This window comes from Giraffa tippelskirchi, chromosome 5, assembly GCF_054371585.1.
Source record: "Giraffa tippelskirchi isolate mGirTip1 chromosome 5, T2T-mGirTip1v1.2.pri, whole genome shotgun sequence".
Classification (NCBI taxonomy): Eukaryota; Metazoa; Chordata; class Mammalia; order Artiodactyla; family Giraffidae; genus Giraffa; species Giraffa tippelskirchi.
This window is the reverse complement of record NC_137279.1, coordinates 193,270,861-193,292,144: the sequence shown is the minus strand read 5'-3', so window position 1 is coordinate 193,292,144 and position 21,284 is coordinate 193,270,861. Positions and strand designations below refer to the sequence as shown.

Genomic DNA, 21,284 nt, shown 5'->3' with positions numbered 1-21,284 from the left:
TCGCTCTCCCGCAGACCCAGCAGGCATCTCTCGCGCTCGGGGAGGGGCCCGGACAGCATCCCGGCGGGGAGGGAGGGTCCGCCGTCTGCCCGGAGCTGGGTGGGCGGGGGGACCGCGGGCCGCAGGGCGGGGAGGGGGAGGGAAGGAGGGAATGCCGAGTCATGGGGCCCGCCGGGCGCGGGCGCGACGCGCGCCCACGTTCCCGGGAATGGGGGCTCTCCCGCCGAGACCCGCGGACCCCGCCCCAGGCGGCCGCCCCTCCCGGGGATGCCAGCGTTGCTGGGGTAGAAGCCCGTTAAGGCAAAGGGGAGGCGGTGGTGCGGGGAGGCCCGTGCGCGCAGGGCTGTCTGCGTCCTGACCCCGGGGAGTCGGCGCGACGCCCAGCGCGCTTCTGCAGCACCGCCGCCTCCGACCCCCGCCCCGCCCCCCGCTCTCGGGTTGTAAGGGGTCCTTTACGCGTGCCCAGCCCCCTGAGCGAGCCGCTGGGGTCTGGAGTGGGGGCGGGGGCCGTACCTGCGGCGGCCATTTTGCAGGTGTGGTTGGCCACCCGCCCCGGCTTTGGCCGCGGGGCGCGGGGTCAGGAATGAGGCGGGCGCGGCGCCTGCAGCGTCTGCGGTGTAGGGTGGAGGATGCTGCGGGCCGGGCCGGGTCTCAGGTCTGCACTTAACTGCGGTCAAGGCTCAGGAACCTTCTGGGGCTGACCGTTGCAAAGAGGCCACTGACTGGGAGCGGGAGATGGAGTGAACGAGGACAGTCCGTTTCCTGGGCTGTGAAGGCTGGTGAGGGGGCCGGGTCCCAGCCAGGGAGGGGCTCGAAGCTCATCGCGTGCTGCGCCTGGAGCTGAGGGTGGTGGAGGGCTGTCTGCGGGATGTGGTCCACAGGGAGACGGAGTCTCCGATGTGGAGTCAGGGTCCTCAGCCCCAGGGCTCCCAGGAGGCCCTCCTGAGGAGTCTCCGATGTGGAGTCAGGGTCCTCAGCCCCAGGGCTCCCAGGAGGCCCCCTGAGGAGGGCTTGCGGGTGCCCGCCACAGGCGCTGCCCTCCTGCGTGTCTTTCCTTCCGCCCACCCCTGCCCACAGACTGCCCTCCTGCGACCTCCCGCGGGGCCGGCCACACACAGCCAGGTGGAGGCTGGTGCATGGCCAAGCTGGGACTCAGCGGACGCACCGGGCAGAGGGGCCCCGGCCACCAACCTCGGCCCCCTTCAGTCCCTGGGTGTCACCGCTGCTGACCCAGGGCTGACCGCAGCCTTCGGAAGCAGAGCAGGGAGGTGGGATGGGGTTGGGGGAGGGACCAGGAATGGGGGACAGACCTGAGTCTGTGGAGGTGGAGGGGGAGGTGGAGATGGGGGTCCCCAGCCTCAGGAGCAGGCCCCCTCAGCTCAAATAGGCCAGCCAAGGTGGGTGAGCAGGGCGCAGGTCCTGCTGTCAGGGGACCGGGAACCCCACCCTGGCCTTTAGGACTGACTGACCAGTCCTTCAGTCCTTACCAGCCTGGAGGGGCCTGGCCTGCCTCCCCTGGGATGGAGAGCAGCTGGCTGGGGTCACCCTCGTGCCCAGTCCTGGGTGCTCCTCAGAGCGCTCTCCACTCAGTATTCTTAGGCCCAAAGGCCCGGGCTGCCCACCCCTACCCGGTGTGCCACCCGCACCGTCTCCCCTGCCCCACAACCGGGCGCCCCTCCGAGAACTCTGAGGGCCGTGCCCTCCCTCAAGCTCTCTGCGCGGCTGGGGTGCCCAGGCACACGGGCAGGCCGCTGGGCCTGTCCCCTTCGCTGAGGGGACCTTTCCCGCCTGGCGTCACCCGCACAGGCAGCCCAGGGTGGGGGGCGGCGAGATGGCAGATGGGTGATTGGCAGGCACGTGCTTCCTGCCCCACCTGCTCCAGCAGGTTTGTGTTGTAAGCCAGGACCGGAGCACCGCCAGGACCCTGGCTTCTGGTCCAGGGGTGACCCCAGGCTCCCCTAGCGCCCCCGGCCTAGAGCCTCAGGACCTCGGTGAAGGGGTCGCTGTGTTTGAGACGTTGGACAGGGGAGGGCACCATCAAGGTCAGCGGTCAGCGGAGGCCGAACCTCCTGAGCCCTCTGCGTTTTCCCCTAGCCCCGCTGCGGGCTTTGGCTCTCCCACCCACACCACCCGAGCTGGCTCCCCACCCCCGCCGCCCCCCTCCCCCGCCCCTGGCAGCCTGGCAGGTGCCACCCGGATGGAGGGGGACACACCGTCCGCTCCTCTCTAAAGCCTCCCGGGATTTACTCTCCTAATCCTGGCTCAGCTCTGGGCCGAGCCCCGCCCCCGGCCACGCCCCTCCACGCCACGCCCCCGCGCGGGCGCCGGTGGGCGGGGTGGCTCCTTCGGGGTCAGGGCTCCTGGGGGTCTGGGGGGGACGAGGGGCCTGGCCGCCTCTTCTCACTCCTCACTCTGCTCCGCATCGCCCTTGGGCAGACTGGAGCGCTACCCGGAGACACACTCAGTCACTTTCACACAGTCACACACACACACATTCTCTCACACAAACACCCCTTCACACACCCCCCCCACACACACTCTTACACTCACACCCACCCATCCTCTCACACACACTCTTACACTCACACCCACACTCACACACACTCTTACACTCACACCCACACCCACACACACTCTTACACTCACACCCACACCCACACACACTCACACCCCCACACACTCTTACACTCACACCCACACCCCCACACACTCTTACACTCACACCTACCCACTCTCTCACACACACACTCCCTCACACACACTCGCACACACTCACACTCTGACACACACCCCTCACACATGCGTGCACACACACATACACCGTCTTTCACACACACACACTCTGACACCCACACACACACTCACACTGTCTCTCACATACTCACACATACACACCCTCTCGCGCACACACTCACATACTCACACACACAGACTGCAGCCCTTACCCGGCTTGTTCCTCCCTGGTCCTCTTTCTCCCCAGGAGCCTCCACACCCACACCGGCTCCCCCCACTGCCCCGCTCCCGGGCTCCAGCCCCCTGAAGCCTGCGGTAAGCACCAGGAGGGCCACCCCAGCCCCTGTGGGTAGGTCACACGGATCAGGGAGGAGGACGTGAACACGGATGCGGGGCGGGCTGCACTGTACACCTCTGTGCGCCCCCTCGGCCTGTGCTCCCAACACCCAGACGGGCAGGCAGCGTCGCCCGCATTTTCCAGATTCCGAGGCTGAGGCTCCTGGGAAGGCCGGTGACCTGGGAACCTACCCCAGCTGCTTCTGACTCCAAAGACGGGGCTCTTGTAGTGCGTTCTGCCCCTCATTGCCACCCGCCCCCAGCCAGCGCGGTGCCAGCACGGAGCCTCACCAGCAGCTGGCAGGTGCTCAGTAGGTGCCGCTTTCTCGCTGGGCCAGTCGCTGCTGCCGGAGGATCCATTTCCTGTGGGCCCGGGGCAGCAGCAGCCACCGCTCTATGGGTGGTGGGGGTGGTCTCTGCGGCTCCCCTTCGGGCGGCCTGCGGTCCTGAGACGCTGCTCCAGGACGGGGGTGGGGCGTCGCCCAGGCCCAGCCCCCTGCAGACCCCTGCCCCGCCCAGCCCTCGTCCTGGCCTGGGAGGCGCCGATGATGCGCAGGGTGTCAGGAGTCCTGTGCCCCCCTCCAGGCCCAGCCCTGCCAGTAACGCTCAGTGGGCCTCAGCTCCCTTCTCCATCTGTCATTAGCTCAAGCCAGGAGGGTGAGGGGCAGGGCTCGACCATCGAGGCCCAAGATCTGTGGGTCAGTGGGGACCATGCTTCTGGGAGGCCTTTGTGGGGCTGGAGCACGCGGTTTCCCAGCAGCTCGTGTCACCGGTCCTCACGTCCACCTGCTTCTGGGGCCAGGGCTGTACCCTGGCCGAGGCCCCGCTGCCCGGGAGGATGGCAGCTCCAGACTGAGCGGTGATGTGGGGGCCAGGCCCAGATCAGGGCAGAGCTCAGCTCTCCCTAGTTACTGAATGCATTTCCTTTGTCCTCACCCTCCCCCAGCTTCTCAGTCACTCCCTCTCTTCTGCTGAGTGCCCTCTTTCCTGGCATCCTCGCCCCGGAAACCGCCTCCCTCCTGCTGCTCTCTGCATCCCCTGGGCTGGAGTCTCGGTTTGATGGGCCCCAGAGCGGCTGCTTTCTTGGCTTCCTGTATTGCTTTTGCTGGAGCACATCCTTGTGTGACTTCCTGAAAAGGGTGATGAGCCCTTGGCTGCTTGAGAGCTTCTTTGCTCTGTCCTCCCGCTGGGTCGCTGCTCCCTCTGGGGCCCTTCTTGTCAGTAACTCATGCTGAAGGCTTTGTCATCCTCACCTGCATCCTTTCGCTCAAGAGAAGTCTTCGTCAGCAACTTGGCTTTCCTCCCTGGATCTCTGAGCATCCTCTCTTCATCTGTGGATTCCTGACCAGCCACGTGGACGAGTTTGGTGTGGGTTTATGTGTTTATGGGTGTTCAGTGGGGCCTTTCAATGGAAGACAGTCTTTATTCTTCTGTCTGTTCACATTTCTCCCCTTTCATTTTTTCTGTTTTCTTCCTCGAGTTCATGCATTGGTCTTCAGTGTTCTGGTCTTCTCTCGTTCTGTGTCCTTTGTGTTTTATGTCCTATTTTCTGGACAATTTTTGGACTTCATTTTGGAGTTCTCTGGGGGAATTGTGTGTTTCAGCATTTACAGTATTTATCACTAGGAGCCCCATCTTCCCTGTCTCTGGGAGCCCCCGTTTCATAGCACCCTGTTCTTGCTTGGAGAAACATTCTGAGTAAGCTCAGAGAGGTTCTTTGTTTGTTTAGGTGTTTCTCTTTCTCGCAGGGCCTGTTCTCCGCTGCTTTATTTTATGCTGAAGCTGTTCCTCCCCTCATGCGTGTGGAAGGCCTTGGGCCATTCATGTTAGGGGCCCTGTTGGGGAGTCGATGTGTTCCCACTGTCTTGCAGGGGGGTGGGGTGCCGCTAGCAGGTCTGCTTTAGGTGAAAGGTTGGCAGCTGTGAGCCAAGCTGTGCCCCAGTGCCAGAGTCTGGAGGGCCGCGCCCACACAGAAGGCCTCGTCCTTCCTGGGTGTTTTCTCCCATTTCTGCAGAGGAGAACCTGCCGCTGTTCGCCCCCAGTGTTGGCAGCCCTGGGCCTCTGTGGGTGGGGGCAGGGAGGGGGGTGAGGGTCTCCCCACTGGTGTGGAGGTTCTGCAGGCAGACTTGCACCCAGGGCCCCTCTTCAGCCTCACTCCCCACTCCTGGGCCCATGATCCTCACGAGGGGAGGAGGAGGGCCTGTCCTAGCCACCCTGCAGACGGGCCCACAGAGACGGGCAGGGCTCTGTCCCCAGTGCTGACATGCTGGGGCTTCACGCCGAGGCCTCAGCATCAGTCGGTTGGACCCCTGACCTGGGGCGTCCCCACCACCCTGAATTTGGTGTCAGCGTTCTCGGAGCTCCGTTGTTTCCCCTGCTCTCAGCAGGGTGCCGGTCGTGGTCTCTGTGGGCTGACCTCACGGTGCACATTTGTCTGCTCCTCTCTGAATCAAGTTGTCGATTCCCCAGGATGCTTCATCCACTTTCACGTCTGGACAGCGCTCCTGTGTGACTGAGCGGTCTCCGGTCTGGGGTCAGTTAGGCACCTCCGTTCCCTCCCTCCCACCTCCTGCGCTCATGCACATCTCCAGTTGTACAGCTGCTGGCCACGGGGTCTGCAGCCTTACAGGAAATCGCCCTGTTGTTCTGAAAGTGGTTGAACCAACAAACTTTTCCCCCATGATCCCTAAGATCCTATTGTTATATCCTCACAACAGCTGGGGTTGCAGATGTTTTAATGTTGACCTGATGGCTGTAGTTTTAAACAATACTTTCTTAATTACTGTTGTGGTTGAGTATCTTGTCCTGTAAGGCAAGATGTTAGGTCCATGAATCAAGGCAAATTGGAAGTGGTCAAACGGGAGATGGCAAGAGTGAATGTCGACATTCTAGGAATCAGCAAACTAAGATGGACTGGAATGGGTGAATTTAACTCAGATGACCATTATATCTACTACTGTGGACAAGAATCCCTTAGAAGAAATGGAGTAGCCATCATGGTCAACAAGAGTCCAAAATGCAGTACTTGGATGCAATCTCAAAAATGATAGAATGATCTCTGTTCGTTTCCAAGGCAAACCATTCAATATCACAGTAATCCAAGCCTATGCCCCAACCAGTAACGCCGAAGAAGCTGAAGTTGAATGGTTCTATGAAGACCTACAAGACCTTCTAGAACTAACATCCAAAAAAGATGTCCTTTTCATTATAGGGGACTGGAATGCAAAAGTAGGAAGTCAAGAAACACCTGGTGTAACAGGCAAATTTGGCCTTGGAGTACAGAATGAAGCAGGGCAAAGGCTAATAGAGTTTTGCCAAGAGAACACACAGGTCATAGCAAACACCCTCTTCCAACAACACAAGAGAAGACTCTACACGTGGACATCACCAGATGGTCAACACCGAAATCGGATTGATTATATTCTTTGCAGCCAAAGATGGAGAAGCTCTATATAGTCAGCAAAAATAAGACTGGGAGCTGACTGTGGCTCAGATCATGAACTGCTTACTGCCAAATTCAGACTTAAATTGAAGAAAGTAGGGAAAACCACTAGTCCATTCAGGTATGACCTAGATCAAATCCCTTATGAGTATACAGTGGAAGTGACAAATAGATTTAAGGGACTAGATCTGATAGACAGAGTGCCTGATGAACTATAGACAGAGGTTCGTGACATTATACAGGAGACAGGGATCAAGACCATCCCCATGGAAAAGAAATGCAAAAAAGCAAAATGGCTGTCTGAGGAGGCCTTACAGATAGCTGGGAAGAGAAGAGAAGCGAAAAGCAAAGGAGAAAAGGAAAGATATTCCCATCTGAATGTAGAGTTCCAAAGAATAGCAAGGAGAGATAAGAAAGCCTTCTTCAGTGATCAATGCAAAGAAATAGAGGAAAACAACAGATTGGGAAAAACTAGAGATCTCTTCAAGAAAATTAGAGATACCAAGGGCACATTTCATGCAAAGATGGGCTCGATAAAGGACAGAAATGGTATGGACCTAACAGAAGCAGAAGATATTACGAAGAGGTGGCAAGAATACACAGAAGAACTGTACAAAAAAGATCTTCACGACCCAGATAATCACGATGGTGTGATCACTCACCTAGAGCCAGACATCCTGGAATGTGAAGTCAAGTGGGCCTTAGAAAGCATCACTACGAACAAAGCTAGTGGAGGTGATGGAATTCCAGTTGAGCTCTTTCAAATCCTCAAAGGTGATGCTGTGAAAGTGCTGCACTCGATATGCCAGCAAATTTGGAAAACTCAGCAGTGGCCACAGGACTGGAAAAGGTCAGTTTTCATTCCAATCCCAAAGAAAGGCAATGCCAAAGAATGCTCGAACTACTGCACAATTGCACTCATCTCACATGCTAGTAAAGTAATGCTCAAAATTCTCCAAGCCAGGCTTCAGCAATATGTGAACCGTGAAATTCCAGATGTTCAAGCTGGTTTTAGAAAAGGCAGAGGAACCAGAGATCAAATTGCCAATATACTCTGGATCATCAAAAAAGCAAGAGAGTTCCAGAAAAACACCTATTTCTGCTTTATTGACTATGCCAAAGCCTTTTACTGTGTGGATCACAATAAACTGTGGAAAATTCTGAAAGAGATGGGCATACCAGACCATCTGACCTGTCTCTTGAGAAACCTGTATGCAGGTCAGGAAGCAACAGTTAGAACTGGACATGGAACAACAGACTGGTTCCAAATAGGAAAAGGAGTACGTCAAGGCTGTATATTGTCACCCTGCTTATTTAACTTATATGCAGAGTACATCATGAGAAACGCTGGGCTGGAAGAAACACAAGCTGAAATCAAGATTGCCGGGAGAAATACCAATAACCTCAGATATACAGATGACACCACCCTTATGGCAGAAAGTGAAAAAGAACTAAAGAGCCTCTTGATGAAAGTGAAAGAGGAGAGTGAAAAAGTTGGCTTAAAGTTCCACGTTCAGAAAACTAAGATCATGGCATGTGGTCCCATCACTTCATGGGAAATAGATGGGGAAACAGTGGAAACAGTGTCAGACTTTATTTTTGGGGGCTCCAAAATCACTGCTGATGGTGACTGCAGCCATGAAATTAAAAGACACTTACTCCTTGGAAGGAAGGTTATGGCCAACCTAGCTGGCATATTTAAAAGCAGAAACATTACTTTGCCAACAAAAGTCCGTCTGGTCAAGGCTATGGTTTTTCCAGTAGTCATGTATGGATGTGAGAGTTGGACAGTGAAGAAAGCTGAGTGCTGCAGAATTGATGCTTTTGAACTGTGGTGTTGGAGAAGACTCTTGAGAGTCCCTTGGACTGCAAGGAGATCCAATCAATCCATCCTAAAAGAGATCAGTCCTGGGTGTTCATTGGAAGGACTGATGTTGAAGCTGAAACTCCAATACTTTGGCCACCTCATGCAAAGAGTTGACTCATTGGAAAAGACCCTAATGCTGGGTAGGATTGAGGGCAGGAGGAGAAGGGGACGACAGAGGATGAGATGGTTGGATGTCATCACCGACTCGATGAACATGGGTTTGGGTGGACTCCGGGAGTTGGTGATGGACAGGGAGGCCTGGCATGCTGCAATCATGGGGTCGCAAAGAGTCGGACACGACTGAGCGACTGAACTGAACTGAAGGCAAGATAAGGATCTTGCCTGTTCATATCTTTTTGCCTATTTTTTCCTTTTTTGTCTCTTTTCTTCGAGTTTGTCTGTTCTCTGCATGTTCTGCTCGTGAGTCCTTGTTGATCATATGGCTGGGTGGATGGACGTCTCCTTTTAATGGTATCTTGATGCCTGGACTTTTCCTTTTGGCATCTTCCATGGGCTTAGAAGTCCTTCTTAAAGGCGAGCATGTTTTTTTCCGAAACTGTATTATTCACATTTAAATCTTCAGTCAACGTGGACTCTGGGTATAAAAGGGGATCTCATTGTGTATTTTTCCATATGGCTGGCCAGTTGTCTTAGTCTGTCCAGGCTGCTGTAACGGAACAGCAGCACAGGCTGGGGGCTTACAAACCACAGAATCTACTTTCTCACGGTTCTGAAGCTGGAAGTCCAGGATCAGGGCACCAGCGCGCTCAGGGTACAGCATGGCCAGGTTCTGGTGAGAGCCCTCTTCTGGGCTGCAGATGGCTGACTCACTGTGCCTTCACAGGGCTGAGAGCACAGACAGGAAGCAAGTCCCGCTGGAACTTTCTAAGGTCACGAGCTATAACCTCCCATGAACTGTAACCTCCCAAGCGCCCCGCCTCCTAATGCCATCACCCAGAGGGTAGGATTTCGACATAGGACTTTTGGGGGACACAGGCATTCAGTCCATGACACCAGTTTTCTCGACTCCCCTTTCTCTTCTCATCAGCCTGCAAAGCCTCCTTTATCTGATGTTAGAAGGCTGTGTGTGCGGGTCTGCTTCTGGTGTCCCCTCCGTTACAATTGTGGTGACTTACTTGTCCCCATCACCTTGTGTTAACTCCTTCAGCTTTATATGAAGTCTTGTTGTCAGTGGGACCTGTTGCTCTCTGCCTCCTTGTGTTTCTTCAAGCTTGTTATTGGTATTTGCAGTATTTTACTATTTAGAAATTCTTAGAAGCAACCGGTTCAGTTTCACACCAAAAAAAACCCACCTGATTTTGTTTGAAGTTACATTTGAATGTTTTGATTCATCTGGGTGAAAATACACATTTTTAAGATATTGAAATTTCCTTTTTATGAACAAATTATAGCTCTTCATTTATTTAGATTTTCTATACCATATGATGTCTCCTTTGTTACATTTATTCCCATAAACATTTTTTGTACTTTTGGTTGTTCTTTAAATGATACCTTAAAAAATACTTTTTAAACTCTTTGTCTCTAGTGCATACCAACATGACTGGTTCCTAGCAATTTTGCTGACCCTTCCCACTAATTCAAATAATTTGTCTATGGATCCTCTTGATTTCCATATAGATAAGCAGATGGTCTGCATATAATGACAGTTTGTTTTATTCTATTCCAGCCCATCTTTTGCCACTGTTATTCTGTCTTCCCGCCTTATCACTCTGGCAAGAACCTCTGCTACAGTGTTAAACAAAAGTGGTGATAGTAGGTATCCTGAACTTGTTCCTGAATTTAAAGAAAATGTCCCCAATATTTCAGCATTAAGTATGGTATTTGGGTAGATTTTTAGTAGATACGTATTATGAGACTGGCTTCCCCAGTGGCTCAGTAGTAAAGAACCCACCTGCCAGTACAGGAGACCCAAGTTCAATCCCTGGGTCGGGAAGATCCCCTGGAGGAGAACATGTCAACCCACTCCAGTATTCTTGCCTGGAGAATCCCTTGGACAGAGGACTGGTGGGCTACAGTCCATGGGGTCGCATAGTCAGACACAACTGAAGCAACTTAGCACACACACATTATGAGATTAAAGTTTTCTTTTATCCTCACATTGCCAAGAGTTTTATCATAAATGGGTTTTGAAAATTATTGAGTACTTCTTCAGTATCTATGGAGAACTTCACTTAACCTATTTTTCCCTTTAATCTGACATGTGGTGAATTTTATTAATAGCTATCCTAGTGTTAAGCCATTATATTACCATACTGGTATTCCTGAAATAAACCTATCACATTATCCTTTTTATTTTCTGTTTGACTTTCTTGCTAGATTTTGAACTTTTGTATCTTATGTTTATCAGGGACATTGGTCTAAATCTTAATTTCTCAAATTTTCTTTATCTGATTTGATACCAAGGTCATTTTAGCCTCAGTGAATGAGTTAGGGATATAACCTTTTTCCCGCTGTTTTCCTCCCTCCTTCTTGTTCTCTTACATAGTTTGTATAAGATTGGAAATATCTGGGTGTTTTTGTATGTATGGTAGAACTCACTTATAAAAAGTGTCTGAGTCTTCTGATTTTCTTTTGGTGGTTAGAATTTTAAACTATTGAATCTATTTCTTTAATGGTTATAGGAAAATTCAGGTTCCTACTGAGTTTTTCTCCTAGTTACAGATCATCTTGTCCTCCATCTTGCTGTGTATAGTCATCGCCTGCAACTTGGCACATGTGTAGTCATTTTAAAAATTGAATTCGAGCCATTTCTACATTGTGGAGCATCTGAGTTATGCTTTCTTCTAAGAAAAATGTTGGCTTTGTTTTGTTAGGCAGTTAAATTGTTTGAAGACTTATTTGATCCTTCAAGGCCTGGTTTTCAGCTTTTCTAGAACTACTCTAGGGTAGATGTCACTCCAGGGATAGTTAAGCCCACGATAAACTTGATTTATTTGGGGTCTCTACTGAGTGGCTGGGCATCTGGGATGGAGGGATCAAAAGAATTGTATTCTGACTGGTAGAAGCACAGATGTCTGCTGACTTTGAGCTTTGGGAATTATTCAGCCTTCTTTGCCTGGACCACATGGGCATGGACTAGTAATCTACAAGTTTCCCTCGTGGCTCAGTGGTAATAAATCTGCCTGCCAATGCAGAAGATGCAGGTTCAATCCTTGGGTTGGAAAGATCCCCTGGAGAAGGAAATGGCAAACCTCTCCTGGGAAATCCCATGGACAGAGCAGCCTGGCAGGCTACAGTCCATGGGTCAAAAAGAGTTGGACGGAACTGAGTGACCAAACAACAATAGTAAGACTCAAGTGAGTCCCTAGCGGATTTCTGGAGCTCTGTTACCAGTTAATGCTTCCCCTTCCGGACTCTGAGCCACACATTCCAGCTGCTGCCACCTACCCAGACTCTGACCTTCATCTCCTCAACTCATCAAAGTTGACAAGCTGGTCAAGAGCCCCCTGCCAGTGCCTGAGGTCTGTAGATCACCTCCAGGCAGACCTGGCGATGGTAGGGCTCATGCCCCTGTGTTTCCTTGCTGTCAGAGCCTTTGGGTCATGTCTAAAAACAGTTATTCACACCTGCTTTGTCCAGCTCACTGGCTGTTGTTTACCATGGGAGGTTGAGTGCGGTCCTTCGTGGCTCGGCGGGGAAGTGCTGTCAGTTTTGCTGGTAGTATCTTCATGATCATATACGACTACGTTTATTTGTAACTCTGCAAATAAAAAACTCTGTGGTTTTTTCTTTTGTGTGTTGGTTATTTGGATGTTGGGACTTCCCTGGTGGTTCACTGGTTAAGACTTGACTCTTCCACTGCAGGAGGCATGGGTTTGATTCCTGGTCAGTAAACTAAGATCTGGCACGTCTTGTGTCATGGCCAGAAACATCTTTTTTAAAAAAGTTTACTTTTGAAAATTTCTAAACATATGGATTTGTAATGATCTTTTATTGATTTCTTGATTTAATTGTATTCAAATTACATGATCCATTTGATACAGAGTCTACATGGTAAAATATTGTAAATGTTCCCTATGTTTTAGAAAAGAATGTGTTTCTCTAATTTTTGAGGGCAAGAGAGAGCACATGTGTTCATTAGTTCATGATTATTATGTTGTTCAAACGGTCTCCATCCTTGTTAATTATGTGTCTGCTTGGTCTGTCAGTTAGTGAGAGGTGTATTAAACCTCCTGCCATGATGAATTAATGAACTGTTCCATGTGGCATGGCCCCTAACCTTGGCTTTCTGGTTTCATCATTTTGTCTCTTTGGGACCATTCTGGGTAATTTTTTCCTGACATTTTCCAGTTCATTAATTCCCTGTTCAGCTCCATTTAATTTGCTGATTAACGTCTGCTAAACTTTAAAATTTAAAGGATTACATTTTTTAAAGTTCTGCATGGTTTATCCCCCATATTTTACTGCATTCTTTTCCACTCCTGCTTATTTCTGTAAACAGTTTGAGTGCACTTATTTTGTGATCCGAATCTGACGACTGAGGTTCTTGAGCGTCTAATTCCGGTTTTCTTTACCTTTTCCTCTTGACTCTCATGGTGAATTTCATCTCGGGTGCTGGGTAGTGTGTCACCGTGAGCACCCATTTGATTGATCTTCATCTCTGGGAATGTTGGGGCCCCTAGGGAGGAAGCTCTTCTTGAGGAGGGTTTGTATGTGCTTTTGTGAGATACTTTGGCTGCAAACACCTGAGACTATTCTGAGCTAATGTCTCGGCCTTGGGCTTCCCTGATCACATGGGCTTTGTGAATTTTAGATCCAAACCTGCGTGAGGTCAGGTCTGTGGCCTCAAATTCTCAGAAGCACTGGCTTTCTCACCACAAGGGGCTGAGGGCCATTCAGACCAATTTCCATGTCCCTTTGATGGCCGATGGCTTTTCCTCACTTCCAGAGAATCCAGCTTTTTGTGACACTTGGTTCCAGTTCTGACTGCCTGTCTTTGAGGACACACCTTCCATCCCCCACTCAGCAGGTGAAACCCACTTGTCTGCATTTCTGGTGCAGCTTCCTCCCGGGTGGGCTGGTGGGTGGGCTCCCCACTTCCAGCCCCTTCCTTTCTCCTCTTTTCCAGAATTCCATTCTTTATTCTGATGCTTGTTATATATCCCAGATTTCATGGTGATTTCTAATGGGAAGATATCTCATCCATCATACTGCCAGAAATGGGAATCTTTCATTCACCCTGTTCCCCCATTATTTTGAAATAATTACTTAATGAACAAAACCAATTTTTGTTTTCATGCACCTGGTACTTGCCAACCAAGGTGAGCTAGCTTTCTCTCTCTCCTACTTTCCCTGAACCTCTTGATTATTTTAAAAATAATTTTTAGGTTAAATATGAACGTCATTTAGAAGAGTCAAATATATCTACAAGATCCATTTAGAAAATCAGCATTTTTGCTCTCTGTGCCCAACCACTTTCAACTCCCTTTAGCCGTTTTGTTCTTACTGTTGCTATTTAGCTCTTATTGCTAAATAACGTGCTTATTCCACTCATTTTTGGCCTGTTTTAGAAGTTACATAAATAGAATTATATAGAATTTAGTGTTTGGTTTGTCGTTTCTAATTTATCTTCTCTTCCTCCTGAAATGCCACTGAAATAACTGTTGTTGTTCAGTCGCTAAGTCATGTCTGACTGTGACCCCATGGACTGCAGCATGCAAGGCTCCCCTGTCTTCCACCATCTCCTGAGTTTGCCCAGATTCATTCATTTCCAATGAGATGCTGATGCTATCTAACCATCTTATCCTCTGCCAACCCCTTGCTCTTTTGCCTTCAATGTTTCCCGGCATCAGAGTCTTTTCCAATGAGTCAGTTCCTTGCATCAGGTGCCGAAACATTGGAGCTTTAGCTTCAGTATCAGTACTTCCAATGAATATTCAAGGTTGATTTCTTTTAGGTTTGATTGGTTTGATCTCCTTGCAGTCCAAGGGACTCTCAAGGGTCTTCTCCAACACCACAATTTGAAAGCATCAATTCTTCAGTGCTTAGCCTTCCTTATGGTTAGTTCAGCTCTCACATCTGTACATGACTACTGGAAAAACCATGGCTTTGACTACGTGGAACTTTGTCAGCAAAGTGATGTCTCTGCTTTTTAATACACTATCTAGAGATAAACTAGGAAGAACTATGGACGGAGATTAGCAACATTGTACAGGAGGCAGTGACCAAAACTATCCCAAAGAAAAAGAAAAGTAAGAAGGCAGAATGTTGTCTGAGGAGGCCTTACAAATCGTTGAGAAAAGAAGAGAAGCAAGCACAAAGGAGAAAGGGAAAGATACACCCAACTGAACACAGAGTTCCAGAGGACAGCGAGAGGGGATAGGAAAGCCTTCCTAAGTGAACAACACACACACAGACACACACACACACACACAAATAGAGGACACAACAGAAGGGGAAAGACGAGAGATCTCTTCAAGAAAATTGGAGATACCAAGGGAGCATTTCATGCAAAGATGGGCTCGATAAAGGACAGAAACAGCAAGGACCTAACAGAAGCAGAAGATATTAAGAAGAGTTGGCCAGAATACACAGAAGAACTGTACAAAAAAGGTCTTAATAATCTGGGTAACCACTATGGTGTGGTCACTCACCTAGAGCCAGACATCCTGGAGTGTGAGTCAAGTGGGCCTTAGGAAGCATCACTACAAACAAAGCTAGGGAGGTGATGGAGTTCTGGCTGAGCTATTTCAAATCCTAAAACATGATGCTGTGAAAATGCTGTACTCAATATGCTAGCAAATTTGGAAAACTCAGCAATGGCCACAGAACTAGAAAAGATCAGTTTTCATTCCAATCCCAAAGAAAGGCAATGCCAAAGAATATTCAAATTACGGTACAATTGTGCTCATTTCATATGTTAGCAAGGTAATGCTCAAAATCCTTCAAGGTAGGCTTCAACAGTTTTTGAACTGAGAACTTCCAGATGTATAAGCTAGATTTAGAAAAGGCAGAGGAGCCAGAGATCAAATTACCAGTATCCGATGGTTTGTGGAAAAAGCAAGGGAATTTTAAGAAAACATCTACTTCTGCTTTATTGACTACACTAAAGTCTTTGACTGTGTGGATCACAACAAACTGGAAAATTCTTAAAGAGATGGGAATATCAGATCACCTTACCTGCCTCCTGAGAAACATGTATGCAGATCAAGAAGCAACAATTAGAACCAGTCATAGAACAACAGACTGGTTCTCAATTAGGAAAGGAGTATGTCAAGGCTGTATATTGTCACCTTGCTTATTTAATTTCTATGCAGAGTACATCACAGGAAATGCCAGGCTGGATAATCACAAGTTGGAATCAAGACTGCCAGGAGAAACATCAACAACCTCAGATATGCAGATGACACCACCCTCATGGCAGAAAGTGAAGAGAAGCTAAAGAGCTGCTTGATGAGGGTGGAAGAGGAGAGTGAAAAAGCTGGCTTAAAACTCAACATTCAAGAAACTAAGATCATGGCATCCAGTCCCATCACTTAATAGCAAATAGATGGAGAAAAGGTGGAAACAGTGACAGATTTTATTTTCTTGAGCTCCAAAACCACTGAGGATGGTGACTGCAGCCACAAAATTAAAAGACGCTTCCTCCTTTAAAGAAAAGCTCTGACCAACCTAGACAGCATATTAAAAAGCAGAGACATCACTTTGTCAACAAAGGTCCGTCTAGTCGAGGCTATGGTTTTTCCAGTGGTCATGTATGCATGTGAGAGTTGGACTATAAAGAAAGCTGATCCCCGAAGAATTGACGCTTTTGAACTGTGGTGTTGGAGAAGGCTCTTGAGAATCCCTTGGACTGCAAGAAGATCCAACCAGTCAGTCCTAAAGGAAATCAGTCCTTGATATTCATTAGAAGGACTGTTGCTGAAGCTGAAACTCCAATACTTTGGCCACCTGATGTGAAGAGTCTATTCATTGGAAAAGACCCTGATGCTGGGAAAGACTGAGGGCAGGAGGAGAAGGGGACGACAGAGGATGAGATGGCTGGATGGCATCACCGACTCAGTGGACATGAGTTTGAGCACGCTCTGGAAGACGGTGGAGGACAGGGAAGCCTGGTGCACCGCAGTCCATGGAGTGGACACAAGGATCCCGACACAAGTCAGCAACTGAACAACAGCAGCAGTCCTACGTGTGCTTCTGCCCTGCGTTCACAGTCTGTGCCTGTCAGGGTTTCCAGATCAGGTCCTGGTGTGGTTGCTGAGGCCCGTTCTCCCAGGGGCCCGAACGCTGTCTCCTTGGCACCTGAGACCATGGGAGAATTCTCTTTGATTTCCAGAGGCTTTCTGCTTGAGTTCGAAACTTCCGCCCTTCCTGCCTTTGGAGTTTGGCAAATGTCTTAAGGGGAGAACTGACCATTTGTTCCATTTAAGTCTCTGCTTCTTTCTCCTGGGATCTTGGCCTCTTAAGTGTTGTTTTTCTCCACCAAAAAGCTCTGCAGGTTCTCCATCCCTCAGCAACGGCTCTCTGCATGGGAAGACTCTGGACTCGCAGCCTCGTGCCTGTGACCGGAATGCAAAGCGCTGGGGGAGAATGTGCTGGGGAAGTCATCCCCTACCCCACAGCAGCCCCCTGGAATCTCCGCCCGCCAGTCTGCATGGCTGCTGTAGCTCTTAGATTCCTTCAAGCAGATTTAAAGACCGTGCGCAGCTCCTCCCATTGTGAATGCCGGGGCGGGCGGGCGGGGCGGGGGAGACGGAAGCTGGCGTCTTCCGCCAGCGTCCCCCACCTGGACGCACAAGCCCTCCTTTGTTTTTCCTGTTAGGTGCCAGTGCTCGGTCTCCCCCCAGGGCCAGGAGCAGCGTCTGCTGTGTGTTCTTGTAAATGCTTTCCCAGACTAAGCTCTGGCTCTTCTTTCTTTAGCCGGTGGTCCAATACCAACCCTATCCCATCCTGCGACCCTGCTTTATCACTGCTGGGTTTTGGGTGTGTCTGTTTGCGTGTGTCTGTGGCCCAGCTTCATGTTCTCCACTTTCCTCTGTTCTCGCGTCACCCCTAGGCTCTGGGAGCTGCTGCCTTTAGAGTAAATACGTAGCCGGTAGGTGTGCTCCCCTCTTTCTCCTTCTTTTTCGAAACTCTTGCCAAATTTCACTGAAAATCCTGTTGGAATATTTTGCTTATTGGAATTGCACTGAATGAATATAGCTAAATCTGGGGAGAATTTTGCAATATCAAATTGAACACCTTTCATGAATATTTTCTTTGTTTCTAATTATCACCTGTTTTAGGACTTGGGATCACGTATTCAAAGGACACAGCCTTTACGTTTAAGGCATAGGGCCTATTGCTGAAAGTGTATTAGAATCCTCATCCTAGTTTGCATTCTCACTAGGAATTCACCACCTTGTTCTACTCTTCCCAGTCCAGCCAGAATGTCCTAAGACTTTTCTCAGTTTCAAAAGTGCAAAGATTTTCCCGCATAAGGCAACATGCATTCTCAGAGAGGCGCGCCCTCCGGCCCACGCTGGATGGCCGTTCATGGATGTAAGAAGGTGAGAGAGTTGAAGAAACATCTGTGGGGTGTGGATGGAGGCGCGCGCGTGGCTGGAAGGGGCTGCGGGGTGGGGCTGGCGTGAGTCCAGCCCCCGAATTCAGCCCCCACCGCCTGGGCTTTCGCTCGCATCCCGAGCTTTTGGCCTCGGGTGTTGGCCGGCCTGGTGCTTTCTCGTCTCCCTGTAGCCTTGGATGAGCTATGTTGCCTGAGAGGACAGACCTGCTCCTGTCCAGCCTGTTCTGGGGAGTCCTGGGCACCGAGGAGCTGGCCCTGGGAGTTTGCGGGATTGACCCCAGCCCTGCCCATGCCCTCTGCTGTCAGTAGAGAGAGGGGCACCTGGGTCTCGCAGCCCCTCCTGCTCTTGGTCCTGGGTCTGTGCACAGAGGTGCCCCCCCCACCGCCATCCTGGAAGGGGGTCTTTTGGTCAGACTCTCCAGAGGGCGATGATTGCAGGGGAGGCTGAAGCAGATCTTTTCAGAAGGGGCGGTGTCATGGGCCCTCAGTGTGGGAGGGTCTCAAAGAGGCCCCAGGCCTCTGCTCTACTTGGATGCCTCTGGTGACAGGGGGCTCAGGCCTTAACGGGCATCAAGTTCATTTCAGACAGTAGTAGGGGAGCCCCGGCAAGTGAACGACTGAACCACGGCGGCGAGCAGGAGCCCCCAGAACTCCGGGCTGCCTGTTTCCTGGAGCTCCCGGCCGTTGCTGCGACCAGCAGCTCGCTGTCCTTAGCCTGCTGTCCCCCCTTTCCTGGGAGCCCCTCCTCAGCCCCGAGTCCCCGCGGGGGAGCAGCGATGCCGGCCACCACTGGCCTACAGCCCTGGGGAAGCCACTTTCCCCGGAGGTCTGGGACCCCAGGGTGAAATCACTTTGGGATCAACCTCCTCAAACCGGTCATGGAGCAGATGGGTAAACCGAGGCCCAGGGGCTGAGTCACACAGCTGAGATAAGGGCGGGGCCGACCCTGGCTGGGCCCTGCCCCACTCCCTGGGGTGCTGGCCCCGAGCCCGGCCTCTCTGTGGGTCTCCAGGCCTCCGTCTCCTTCCTGGCCTTTCTCTTCGGTTTGTTCCTGAAATATCACCAAAGTCACACATTGCGGACGCGGCATCAAGCTCCGTGGGGGCTGGGGGGTCTCTGTGAGAAGCAGCCCTGCCAGTGCCCCGGCCCCGGAGTCCCCGTGTCCTGGTTTGTCTGCTCCATTTACTCCCCCGGGACGGTCAGCTTGTCCGCGCCGTCAGTGGCCCCTCGGCACTCAACGCCTCTCCCGTCTTCCTGCCGTGCCTCCTGTGTGTTGATTAGTGTAGCGTGTTGTTTACACAGCGGGACTGGTGAACAGTCTCTCCTGCGGCTCGAGTGCACTCTGCTTGTGTTTGCCTGTAACATTTGTTTATCCGGCTGGGCTGGGCCTTGGGTGCTGTCTGTGGGCCTTCGTTCATCACGCGCATCTTTCATTGGGGCCATGGAGCCTCGAGTTGTGGCGCTCGGGCTTAGTTGCCATGTGGCGTCTGAGATCTTAGTTCTCTGACCAGGGATCAAACCCTCATCCCCTGCACTGGAAAGCGGATTCTTTCCCTGTGTACCATCAGGGAAGTCCCTACATTTTCCTTCTTGTAGAAGATTTTATCAGAAATAATTGACAGCTGAGGCCTGGGTTCATCACTGATCTCTGATCAAACCCTCTGAAGGACGCTTCTCTGCATGTGAGAGCACCTCCGGCCTTGCAGCGTCGTCTTGCCCCTGGGTGGGTCCCCTCCACTGCCCTCTGATCAGGGGTGTCCCCCTCCAGGCGGCCCCAGGGCCCTCCTGGGACCCCTTCACCCCAGCCACGTCTTCCTCACCTGTGGAGCACAGGTTCCCACCTCTTGCAGAGTCTTCCTGGGTCTCCCTTCCACGCTCCCCCGGCTGTGGTTTGCCTGAGCTCAGAGCTCTGGGCTGAGCATTGCTGCCGTTCCTCCACAATCTGACAGTGTTCCTTCCTGCAGGGGCCATGAGAGGACGGTGCCGTTCTGAGTCTCCCTCCTCTGTGGCCTGCCTTGCTCTCTGCTATCTTCCCTTTAGCCCGGAACTCTTCAAAGTTCACCATTCGCTGCAGTTTGTGACTTCTTATAGCAGGTGGGGTAAGGGAAACCTCTGAATTTGGAAACTCATGACTGGCAATGCTGGAAAGCTTTCTTGAATTATTTCTTTAATAGTTTCTTTTCATTGATCCTCAAATTTTATTTCTCTTCTTGCATGGAAAATTACTTAATTTCCAAGCTTTTCGTTTACTTTTAAAGGTTCTGTTTTCGTATTCTTAATTTCCAAGAACTCTTTCTTACTCATTAAAAGTTCCTTTTAAAAATAGTATCCTTCACTTGCTCATGGATGAGTAACTTTTCTTCCTGAGAATATGAATTACAAAGTGTTTAAAATCTGTGGCTCAGAAGGTAAAGACTCTGCCTGCAATGCAGGAGACCTGGGTTCCATCCCTGGGTTGGGACGATCCCCTGGAGGAGGAAATGGCAACCCACTCCAGTGTTCTTGCCTGGAGGACTCGACGGATGGAGGAGCCTGGTGGGCTGCGGTCCGCGGAGAGTCGGACGTGACTGAATCTCCCTATTGTGCTCCTTCTCGTTGTCTTAGTTTTCGTGTGTGCTCACTTCCCTGGTGGCTCAGACAGTAGAGCATCTGCCCGCAACGCGGGAGACCCCGGGTTTGATACCTGGGTCAGGAAGATCTCCTGAAGGGAATGGCAGCCCACTCCACAACTATTGCCTGGAAAATTCCATGGATGGAGGAGCCTGATGGGCTACAGTCCATGGGGTTGCAAAGAAGGGTGTGATCCTGCTCAGTCTCCCCTGGCGGCCAGCACGCTAGGGGCCCCGCAGCAGGAGCAGGAGGCTGGGGTCCCCCTGCCGGCCATCTCACTGGGCTCTTCACACCCACCCTCAGCTGGTCCTCAGAGCCCCAGGCTGCACAGAGCCTCAGTCTCCCCGAGGGTAGCCTCTGGCCTCCTGCCTGGTGGTGGCGGTGGGGTTGGGGGGCACGTCCTGGATGTTCACTGGTAGGGGTGGGGGTCTCAGAGTCTTCATTACTCTGCTGGAGCTAACAGCTGCTGTCACAAAGTAGCACAGACTGAGGGCTTAGACAACAGAAGTGTATTGTCTCCGAGTCTGGAGGCTGGATGTCCCGGACCAAGGGGTCAGCAGGCTGGTTCCCTCTGAGGCTGTGGGAGAGAACATTGCCTGTGGTCTCCTGGCTTCAAAAAAATTTTTTCTTGATTTATTTTTGGTTGTGCTGTGTCTTTGTTGCTGTGTGGGCTTTTCCCTAGTTGTGGCAAGCAGGGGTTACACTCCAGCTGTGTTGCGCGGGCCTCTCTCTGCAGGGCACGGGCTCTAGGGCACGTGAGCTCAGTAGTG

General features: G+C 51.2%; 1 protein-coding gene across 3 annotated transcripts in view; it reads left to right on the top strand.

The window, feature by feature from the left end:
* KIF1A (kinesin family member 1A) overlaps positions 1-21,284 on the top strand; it is a 90,402-nt gene that overhangs the window by 1,126 nt on the left and 67,992 nt on the right. For 2 of the 3 annotated variants that reach the window (XM_081493313.1, XM_081493311.1), the window contains exon 2: positions 2,981-3,048. The exons of the other annotated variant lie outside the window; for it this stretch is intronic. The gene's annotated coding sequence lies outside the window, so the exon portion shown is untranslated. The remainder of the gene's footprint in view (positions 1-2,980; positions 3,049-21,284) is intronic. 3 annotated transcript variants of the gene reach the window in all.